We start from the raw sequence: 11,949 nt of genomic DNA on the forward strand, positions 1-11,949 counted from the left end.
CCGCGAACAGTGTCGGACTGGAACAAGTTATGCGAACCTCATTCATTGTAACGTATGTGTTACGAATTGGTAAAGTATGAGGTATGCCATGTATTGTCGTTGTTTGGCGCAGGTTACTACTTGTGTTGTGGAACATAGTGTAATGTAGTGTTGTAGAACCGGGTGTGTTGTTGCTTTGCAAATTGAAGTTTGTTGTAGTATATACAGCCAAGTGTGATGTTGTTCCATAGCGAAGTGTATTCTAGCGTGTAAAACAAAGTGTGTTTTCCGTATGAAGTACGTCATTACGCCTGTGGTATGCGTGACGTGCCCTTCCTGCTTGGACCACTTAGTGTCCGCAGTAGGTATTAATTAAATAAATAAATAAATAATTAAATAATATTCTGTCAAAACACAAAAAACAAGCCCTTCGGTATACACTTCTTTTCCTTGTTCATTAACGAGTGTCTCGTACTGGCAAACATGGTATCATTGGTTGTATACGAGGGACTACTAGTCAGCTGCCCGCTCGTAATGATTTCACGTGCTACGTGACGCCACACATGCGCATAAAAGAGTGTGTTACCCTCGCTGCTTGGCTTTTAAATGGCGCTGACCAACACTCCTACTTCTAAATTTACATATAAACTCAAAAAAAGGTGGGGTGAAGGAAGGCCGCTGTGATCGCTCAGTGGATAGAGCATCGAACGCGTTATTCGAAGGTCGTAGGTTCAATTCCTGCTCACGGCTGGTTATTTTTTCACACTCTTTTCTTTCTCTTTATACATTACATTTGTTCAAAAAGATTCACCTATACATTCTTCGGCATTACTGTGTGTTCATTCTCAATATTATTGTGTCAAAACACGAAAAAACGAGTCCTTAGGTGTACACGTCTTTCCCTTATTCATAAACGACGGTCTCGTACTGGCAGACTTGGTGTCATTACGTTGTATGCGAAGGACTATTAGTCAGCTGCCCACTCATATCAAGTTCACGTGCTACGTGACGCCACACTTGCGCATAAAAGTGTGTTTGACACTTGCTGCTTGGTTTATAAATGGCGCTGACCGACATTCGTATTCTTAAATTTACATATAAACGCAAAAACGTTGGGTGTGGGAAGGCCGCTGTGATATCTCAGTGGTTAAAGCATCGAACGCGTTATTCGGAATTCGTAGGTTCGATTCCTGCTCACGGCTGGTTATTTTTTCACCCACTTTTCTTTCTTCTTATTGACAATCCATTTGTTTTAATAACTTCCCCTATACATTCCTTGTCATTACTCTCGGTTAGATCTCATTAATATTGTTGAGACGAAAAAACGAGCGTTTAGGTATACACTTATTTCCCTTATTCATTAATGAGGGTCTCGTACTGGCGAACTTGGTGTCATTAGCTTATATACGACGGACTATTAGTCAGCTGCCCGCTCATAATAACTTCACGTGCTACGTGACGCGACACATGCGCATAAAATAGTTTTTCACACTCGCTGCTTGGCTTATAGATAGCGCTGACTGACACTCCTACTTCTAAATTTACTTATAAACCCAAAAAAGTGGGGTGAGGGAAGGCCGCAGTGATATCTCAGTAGTTAGAGCATCGAACGTGTTATTCGAAGGTCGTAGGTTCAATTCCTGCTCATGGCTTGTTATTTTTCACCCACTTTTCTTTCTTCCTTATGACATTCCATTTGTTCTAATAACTTCCCCTCTACATTCCTTGGCATTACTGTTCGTTAGATCTCAATATTATTGTGTCAAGACACGAAAAAACGAGCCCTTAGGTATACACTTCTTTCCCTTATTCATTACCGAGGGTCTCGTACTGGCGAACTTGGTGTCATTAGCTTATATACGACGAACTATTAGTCAGCTGCCCGCTCGTAATAAGTTCACGTGCTACGTGACACGACACATGCGCATAAAAGAGTTTTTCACACTCGCTGCTTGGCTTATAGATAGCGCTGACTGACACTCCTACTTCTAAATTTACATATGAACCCAAAAACGTGGGGTGAGGGAAGGCCGCAGTGATATCTCAGTGGTTAGAGCATCGAACGTATTATTCGAAGGTCGTAGGTTCAATTCCTGCTAGTGGCTTGTTATTTCTCACCCACTTTTCTTTGTTCCTTATGACATTCCATTTGTTCTAATAACTTCCCCTATACATTCCTTGGCATTGTTTGTTAGATCTCATTATTATTGTGTCAAAACACGAAAAAACGAGCCCTTAGGTATACACTTCTTTCCCTTATTCATGAACGAGTGTCTCGTACTGGCGAACTTGGTGTCATTAGCTTATATACGACGAACTATTAGTCAGCTGCCCGCTCGTAATAAGTTCACGTGCTACGTGACACGACACATGCGCATAAAAGAGTTTTTCACACTCGCTGCTTGGCTTATAGATAGCGCTGACTGACACTCCTACTTCTAAATTTACATATGAACCCAAAAAAGTGGGGTGAGGGAAGGCCGTAGTGATATCTCAGTGGTTAGAGCATCGAACGTATTATTCGAAGGTCGTAGGTTCAATTCCTGCTAGTGGCTTGTTATTTCTCACCCACTTTTCTTTGTTCCTTATGACATTCCATTTGTTCTAATAACTTCCCCTATAAATTCCTTGGCATTGTTTGTTAGATCTCATTATTATTGTGTCAAAACACGAAAAAACGAGCCCTTAGGTATACACTTCTTTCCCTTATTCATGAACGAGTGTCTCGTACTGGCGAACTTGGTGTCATTAGCCTATATACGACGGACTATTAGTCAGCTGCCCGCTCGTAATAAGTTCACGTGCTACGTGACGCCACACATGCGCATAAAAGAGAGTTTCACACTTTCTGCTTTGCTTATAGATGGCGCTGACTGACACTCCTATTTCTAAAATTACATATACACCCAAAAACGTGGGGTGAGGAAAGGCTGCTGTGATAGCTCAGTGGTTAAAGCATCGCACGCGTTATTCGAAGTTCGTAGCTTTGATTTATGCCCACAGCTGGTTATTTTATACGAACTTTTCTTTCTTTTTATTGACCTTCCATTTGTTTTCATAATTCCCCCTATACATTCCTTGGCAATACATTCTGTTTGATCTCATTATTATTGTGTCAAATCATGAAAAAACGAGCCCTTAGGTGTACACTTTTTTCCCTTATTCATTAATGAGGGTCTCGTACTGGTAGACTTGGTGGCATTAGGTTGTATACGAGAGACTATTAGTCAGCTGCCCGCTTGTAATGAGTTCACGTGCTACGTGACGCCACACTTGCGCATAAAAGAGTGTTTCACTCTCGCTGCTTGGCTTATAGATGGCGCTGACCGACACTCCTACTTCTAAATTTACATATAAACCCAAAAAAGTGGGGTGAGGGAAGGCCGGTGTGTTAGCTCGGAGGTTAGAGCATCGAATGCTTTACTGGAAGGTCGTATGTTCGATTCCTGCTCACGGCTGGTTATTTTTTCACACACTTTTCTTTCTCTTTATACATTACATTTGTTTTAAAAGCTTCACCTATACATTCTTTGGCATTACAGTGTGTTAATTCTCAATAATATTGTGTCAAAACAAGAAAAAACGAGTCCTTAGGTGTACACTTCTTTCCCTTATTCATTAATGAGGGTCTCGTACTGGCAGGCTTGGTGTCATTAGGTTGTATACGAGGGACAATTAATCAGCTGCCCCCTCGTAATAGGTTCACGTCCTACGTGACGCCAAACATGCGCATGAAAGAGTGTTTCACACTCGCTGCTTGGTTTATAAATGGCGCTGACCAACACTCCTATTTCTAAATATATATATAAACCCAAAAAAGTGGGGTGAGGGAAGGCCGCTGTGATAGCTCAGTGGTTAGAGCATCGAACGCGTTATTCGACAGTCGTAGGCTCGATTCCGGCTCACGGCTGGTTATTTTTTCACACACTTCTCTTTCTCTTTATACACAACATTTGTTCTAAAAGCTTCACCTATACAATTTTTGGCATTACTGTGTGTTAGATCTCAATAATATTTTGTCAAAAGACGGAAAAACAAGCCCTTCGGTATACATCTCTTTCCCTTATTCATTAACGAGTGTCTCGTACTGGCAAACATGGTATCATTGGTTGTATACGAGGGACGATTAGTCAGCTGCCCGCTCGTAATAAGTTCACGTGCTACGTGACGCCACACATGCGCATAAAAGAGTGTGTTACCCTCGCTGCTTGGCTTATAAATGGCGCTGACCGACACTCCTACTTCTAAATTTACATATAAACCAAAAAAAGTGGGGTGAGGGAAGGCCGCTATGATCGCTCAGTGGATAGAGCATCGAACGCGTTATTCGAAAGTCGTAGGTTCAATTCCTGCTCACGGCTGGTTATTTTTTCACACACTTTTCTTTCTCTTGATACATTAGATTTGTTCTAAAAGCTTCCCCTATACATTCTTTGGCGTTACTGTGTGTTAATTCTCAATATTATTGTGTCAAAACACGAAAAAACGAGCCCTTAGGTGTACACTTCTTTCCCTTATTCATTAACGAGGGTCTCGTACTTGCAGACTTGGTGTCATTAGGTTGTATACGAAGGACTATTAGTCAGCTGCCCGCTCATAATAAGTTCACGTGATGCGTGACGCGACACATGCGAATAAAAGAGTTTTTCACACTCGCTGCTTGGCTTATAGATAGCGCTGACTGACACTCCTACTTCTAAATTTACATATAAACCCAAAAAAGTGGGGTGAGCGAAAGCCACAGTGATATCTCAGTGGTTAGAGCATCGAACGTGTTATTCGAAGGTCGTAGGTTCAATTCCTGCTCATGGCTTGTTATTTTAGATGCGGAAGCACTTATACACTCGCCTTGTAGTGCGCCGTCCGCGCTGTCCGCGCCGTCCGCACCGCTTCTCGAACATTCGACAGCTGACGCGCGCGCATGCGCCGTGGCGCCGTCGCCCACCATCTGTGCCGCGCGCGCTTCTCCTTCGAGAACATTCGACAGCTGACAGCGCATGCGCCGTCGCGCCGTCGCCATCTGTGCCGCGCGCGCGCTTCTCCTTCGAGAACATTCAACAGCTGACAGTGCATGCGCCGTAGCGCTGTATATATACTCAAGGTCGGCGCTCGCTCGCTCAGTTGCCGCTTGTCGGTTGGTTTGTAAGGCGCGTCGACGTCCAAGGTCGCGGTGAAATGAATTCCAACGAATCCACAAACACAATGATCGACGTCCCTTCGACCAGCGCCGTCCTTTCGCATACGTGTGTACGTGTTCACTCATTTAACACTCCCTCCTACAACCACGTTAACCAATTTAGCCATCGACCCAAGTAAGTCGCAATTTAACACCCCACTTCACAACCACGTTAACCAATTTAGCCATCGACCCAAGTTAGTCGCACTTTAACACCCCGTTAACCAATTATATGCTCCGCATCCTCCTCAGTGTTCCCCCGAGGGAAGCTACGGGCAATTTTTTTCACCCACTTTTTTTTCTTGCTTATGACATTCCATTTGTTCTAATAACTTCCCCTATACATTCCTTGGCATTACTGTTTGTTAGATCTCATTATTATTGTGTCAAAACGCGAAAAAACGAGCCCTTAGGTATACACTTCTTTCCCTTATTCATTAACGAGGGTCTCGTACTGGCGAACTTGGTGTCATTAGCTTATATACGACGGACTATTAGTCAGCTGCCCGCTCGTAACAAGTTCACGTGCTACGTGACGCGACCCATGCGCATAAAAGAGTTTTTCACACTCGCTGCTTGGCTTATAGATAGCGCTGACTGACACTCCTACTTCTAAATTTACATATAAACCCAAAAAAGTGGGGTGAGGGAAGGCCGCAGTGATATCTCAGTGGTTAGAGCATCGAACGTGTTATTCGAAGGTCGTAGGTTGAATTCCTGCTCATGGCTTGTTATTTTTCACCCACTTTTCTTTTGTTCCTTATGACATTCCATTTGTTCTAACAACTTCCCCTATACATTCCTTGGCATTACTGTGTGTTAACTCTCAATATTATTGTGTCAAAACACGAAAAAACGAGTCCTTAGGTGTACACTTCTTTCCCTTATTCATTAACGAGGGTCTCGTTCTGGCGAACTTGGTTTCATTAGCTTATATACGACGGACTATTAGTCAGCTGCCCGCTCGTAATAAGTTCACGTGCTACATGACGCGACACATGCGCATAAAAGAGTGTTTCACACTCGCTGCTTAGTTTATAAATGGCGCTGACCGACACTCCCTTTCTAAATTTACATATAAACGCGAAAACGTTGGGTGTGGGAAGGCCGCTGTGATATCTCAGTAGTTAAAGCATCGAACGCGTTATTCGGAATTCGTAAGTTCGATTCCTGCTCACGGCTTGTTATTTTTTCACCCACTTTTCTTTCTTCCTGATGAAATTCCATTTGTTCTAATAACTTCCCCTATACATTCCTTGGCATTACTGTTTGTTAGATCTCATTATTACTTTGTCAAAACACGAAAAAACGAGCCCTTAGGTATACACTGATTTTCTTATTCATTAACGAGGGTCTCGTACTGGCAGACTTAGTGCCATTAGGTTGTATACGAGAGACTATTAGTCAGCCGCTCGCTCATTTTAAGTTCACGTGCTACGTGAGGCCACACTTGCACATAATAGAGTGTTTCACACTTTCTGCTTGGCTTATAGATGGTGCTGACTGACACTTCCACTTCTAAATTTACATATACAACCCAAAAATTGGGGTGAGGAAAGGCTGCTGTGATAGCTCAGTGGTTAGAGCATCGATCGCGTTATTTGACAGTCGTAGGGTCGATACCTGCTCACGGCTGGTTATTTTTTCACCCATTTTTCTTTCTTCTTATTGACATACTATTTGTTCTAATCACTTCCCCTATACATTCCTTGGCATTACTGTTTGTTAGATCTCATTATTATTGTTTCAAAACACGAAAAAACGAGCCCTCAGGTATACACTTCTTTCGCTCATTCATTAACGAGGGTCTCGTACTGGCGAACTTGGTGTCATTAGCTTATATACGACGGACTATTAGTCAGCTGCCCGCTCGTAATAAGTTCACGTGCTACGTGACGCGACACATGCGCATAAAAGAGTTTTTCACACTCGCTGCTTGGCTTATGGATAGCGCTGGCTGACACTCCTACTTCTATATTTACATATGAACCCAAAAAAGTGGGGTGAGGGAAGGCCGCCGTGATATCTCAGTGGTTAGAGCATCGAACTTGTTATTCGAAGGTCGTAGGTTCAATTCCTGCTCATGGCTTGTTATTTTTCACCAACTTTTCTTTCTTCCTTATGACATTCCTATTGTTCTAATAACTTCCCCTATACATTCCTTGGCAGTACTCTTTGTTAGATCTCATTATTATTGTGTCAAAACACGAAAAAACGAGCCCTTAGGTATACACTTCTTTCCCTTATTCATTAACGAGGGTCTCGTACTGGCGAACTTGGTGTCATTAGCTTATATACGACGGACTATTAGTCAGCTGCCCGCTCGTAATAAGTTCACGTGCTACATGACGCGACACATGCGCATAAAAGAGTTTTTCACACTCGCTGCTTGGCTTATAAATAGCGGTAACTGACACTCCTACTTCCAAATTTACATATAAACCAAAAAAAGTGGGGTGAGGGAAGGCCGCTATGATCGCTCAGTGGATAGAGCATCGAACGCGTTATTCGAAGGTCGTAGGTTCAATTCCTGCTCACGGCTGGTTATTTTTTCACACACTTTTCTTTCTCTTGATACATTACATTTGTTCTAAAAGCTTCACCTATACATTCTTTGGCGTTACTGTGTGTTAATTCTCAATATTATTGTGTCAAAACACGAAAAAGCGAGCCCTTAGGTGAACACTTCTTTCCCTTATTCATTAACGAGGGTCTCGTACTTGCAGACTTGGTGTCATTAGGTTGTATACGAAGGACTATTAGTCAGCTGCCCGCTCGTAATAAGTTGACGTGCTACATGACGCCACACATGCGCATGAAAGAGCGTTCCACACTCGCTGCTTGGTTTATAAATGGCGCTGACCGACACTCCCTTTCTAAATTTACATATAAACGCAAAAACGTTGGGTGTGGGAAGGCCGCTGTGATATCTCAGTGGTTAAAGCATCGAACGCGTTATTCGGAATTCGTAAGTTCGATTCCTGCTCACGGCTGGTTATTTTTTCACCCACATTTCTTTCTTTTTATTGACAATCCATTTGTTCTAATAACTTCCCCTATACATTCCTTGTCATTACTCTCGGTTAGATCTCATTATTATTGTTGAGACGAAAAAACGAGCCCTTAGGTATACACATCTTTTCCTTATTCATTAACGAGGGTCTCGTACTGGCGATTTTGGTGTCATTAGCTTATATACGACGGACTATTAGTCAGCTGCCCGCTCATAATAAGTTCACGTGATGCGTGACGCGACACGTGCGAATAAAAGAGTTTTTCACACTCGCTGCTTGGCTTATAGATAGCGCTGACTGACACTCCTACTTCTAAATTTACATATAAACCCAAAAAAGTGGGGTGAGCGAAGGCCACAGTGATATCTCAGTGGTTAGAGCATCGAGCGTGTTATTCGAAGGTCGTAGGTTCAATCCCTGCTCATGGCTTGTTATTTTTCACGCACTTTTTTTTCTTGCTTATGACATTCGATTTGTTCTAATAACTTTCCCTATACATTCCTTGGCATTACTGTTTGTTAGATCTCATTATTATTGTGTCAAAACACGAAAAAACGAGCCCTTAGGTATACACTTCTTTCCCTTATTCATTAACGAGGGTCTCGTACTGGCGAACTTGGTGTCATTAGCTTATATATGACGGACTACTAGTCAGCTGCCCGCTCGTAATAAGTTCACGTGATGCGTGACGCGACACATGCGAATAAAAAAGTTTTTCACACTCGCTGCTTGGCTTATAGGTAGCGCTGACTGACACTCCAACTTCTAAATTTACATATAAACCCAAAAAAGTGGGGTGAGCGAAGGCCACAGTGATATCTCAGTGGTTAGAGCATCGAACGTGTTATTCGAAGGTCGTAGGTTCAATTCCTGCTCATGGCTTGTTATTTTTCACCCACTTTTTTTTCTTGCTTATGACATTCGATTTGTTCTAATAACTTTCCCTATACATTCCTTGGCATTACTGTTTGTTAGATCTCATTATTATTGTGTCAAAACACGAAAAAACGAGCCCTTAGGTATACACTTCTTTCCCTTATTCATTAACGAGGGTCCGTACTGGCGAACTTGGTGTCATTAGCTTATATACGACGGACTATTAGTCAGCTGCCCGCTCGTAACAAGTTCACGTGCTACGTGACGCGACCCATGCGCATAAAAGAGTTTTTCACACTCGCTGCTTGGCCTATAGATAGCGCTGACTGACACTCCTACTTCTAAATTTACATATAAACCCAAAAAGTGGGGTGAGGGAAGGCCGCAGTGATATCTCAGTGGTTAGAGCATCAAACGTGTTATTCGAAGGTCGTAGGTGCAATTCCTGCTCATGGTTTGTTATTTTTCACCCACTTTTCTTTCTTCCTTATGACATTCCATTTGTTCTAACAACTTCCCCTATACATTCCTTGGCATTACTGTGTGTTAATTCTAAATTTTATTGTGTCAAAACACGAAAAAACGAGTCCTTAGGTGTACACTTCTTTCCCTTATTCATTAACGAGGGTCTCGTACTTGCAGACTTGGTGTCATTAGGTTGTATACGAAGGACTATTAGTCAGCTGCCCGCTCGTAATAAGTTGACGTGCTACATGACGCCGCACATGCGCATGAAAGAGTGTTCCACACTCGCTGCTTAGTTTATAAATGGCGCTGACCGACACTCCCTTTCTAAATTTACATATAATCGCGAAAACGTTGGGTGTGGGAAGGCCGCTGTGATATCTCAGTGGTTAAAGCATCGAACACGTTATTCGGAATTCGTAAGTTCGATTCCTGCTCACGGCCTGTTATTTTTTCACCCACTTTTCTTTCTTCCTGATGACATTCCATTTGTTCTAATAACTTCTCCTATACATTCCTTGGCATTACTGTTTGTTAGATCTCATTATTACTGTGTCAAAACACGAAAAAACGAGCCCTTAGGTATACACTGTTTTCTTATTCATTAACGAGGGTCTCGTACTGGCAGACTTAGTGCCATTAGGTTGTATACGAGGGACTATTAGTCAGCCGCTCGCTCGTACTAAGTACACGTGCTACGTGAGGCCATACATGCACACAAAAGAGTGTTTCACACTTTCTGCTTGGCTTATAGATGGTGCTGAATGACACTTCCACTTCTAAATTTACATATACACCCAAAAAATTGGGGTGAGGAAAGGCTGCTGTGATAGCTCAGTGGTTAGAGCATCGATCGCGTTATTTGACAGTCGTAGGGTAGATACCTGCTCACGGCTGGTTATTTTTTCACCCACTTTTCTTTCTTCTTATTGACATACTATTTGTTCTAATCACTTCCCCTATACATTCCTTGGCATTACTGTTTGTTAGATCTCATTATTATTGTTTCAAAACACGAAAAAACGAGCCCTTAGGTATACACTTCTTTCCCTCATTCATTAACGAGGGTCTCGTAGTGGCAGACTTGGTGTCATTAGGTTGTATACGAGGGACTATTAGTCAGCCGCTCGCTCGTACTAAGTACACCTGCTACGTGAGGCCATACATGCACACAAAAGAGTGTTTCACACTTTCTTCTTGGCTTATAGATGGTGCTGACTGACACTTCCACTTCTAAATTTACATATACACCCAAAACATTGGGGTGAGGAAAGGCTGCTGTGATAGCTCTGTGGTTAGAGCATCGATCGCGTTATTTGACAGTCGTAGGGTCGATACCTGCTCACGGCTGGTTATTTTTTCACCCACTTTTCTTTCTTCTTATTGACATACTATTTGTTCTAATCACTTCCCCTATACATTCTTTGGCATTACTGTTTGTTAGATCTCATTATTATTGTTTCAAAACACGAAAAAACGAGCCCTTAGGTATACACTCCTTTCCCTCATTCATTAACGAGGGTCTCGTACTGGCGAACTTGGTGTCATTAGCTTATATACGACGGTCTATTAGTCAGCTGCCCGCTCGTAATAAGTTCACGTGCTACGTGACGCGACACATGCGCATAAAAGAGTTTTTCACACTCGCTGCTTGGCTTATAGATAGCGCTGGCTGACACTCCTACTTCTAAATTTACATATGAACCCAAAAAGTGGGGTGAGGGAAGGCCGCCGTGATATCTCAGTGGTTAGAGCATCGAACGTGTTATTCGAAGGTCGTAGGTTCAATTCCTGCTCATGGCTTGTTATTTTTCACCAACTTTTCTTTGTTCCTTATGACATTCCTATTGTTCTAATAACTTCCCCTATACATTCCTTGGCATTACTCTTTGTTAGATCTCATTATTATTGTGTCAAAACACGAAAAAACGAGCCCTTAGGTATACACTTCTTTCCCTTATTCATTAACGAGGGTCTCGTACTGGCGAACTTGGTGTCATTAGCTTATATACGACGGACTATTAGTCAGCTGCCCGCTCGTAATAAGTTCACGTGCTACATGACGCGACACATGCGCATAAAAGAGTTTTTCACACTCGCTGCTTGGCTTATAAATAGCGGTGACTGACACTCCTACTTCTAGATTGACATACAAACCAAAAAAAGTGGGGTGAGGGAAGGCCGCAGTGATATCTCAGTGGTTAGAGCATCGAACGTGTTATTCGAAGGTCGTAGGTTCAATTCCTGCTCATGGCTTGTTATTTTTCACCCACTTTTCTTTCTTTCTTATGACATTCTCTTTGTTCTAATAACTTCCCCTATACATTCCTTGGCATTACTGTTTGTTGGATCTCATTATTATTGTGTCAAAACACGAAAGCACGAGCCCCTAGGTATACACTTCTTTCCCTTATTCATTAACGAGGGTCTCGTACTGGC

General features: G+C 42.4%; 2 non-coding genes across 2 annotated transcripts; both read left to right on the top strand.

Moving 5' to 3' along the window:
• Positions 1–7,171: 7,171 nt before the first annotated feature.
• TRNAT-UGU (transfer RNA threonine (anticodon UGU)) lies at positions 7,172–7,244 on the top strand. The gene has a single exon. It is a non-coding gene; the product is annotated as a tRNA-Thr (tRNA).
• Positions 7,245–11,240: 3,996 nt separating this feature from the next.
• On the top strand, positions 11,241–11,313 carry TRNAT-UGU (transfer RNA threonine (anticodon UGU)). The gene has a single exon. It is a non-coding gene; the product is annotated as a tRNA-Thr (tRNA).
• Positions 11,314–11,949: the final 636 nt, after the last annotated feature.

The sequence above is a fragment of the Rhipicephalus microplus genome, chromosome 6 (assembly GCF_043290135.1).
Source record: "Rhipicephalus microplus isolate Deutch F79 chromosome 6, USDA_Rmic, whole genome shotgun sequence".
NCBI lineage: Eukaryota > Metazoa > Arthropoda > Arachnida > Ixodida > Ixodidae > Rhipicephalus > Rhipicephalus microplus.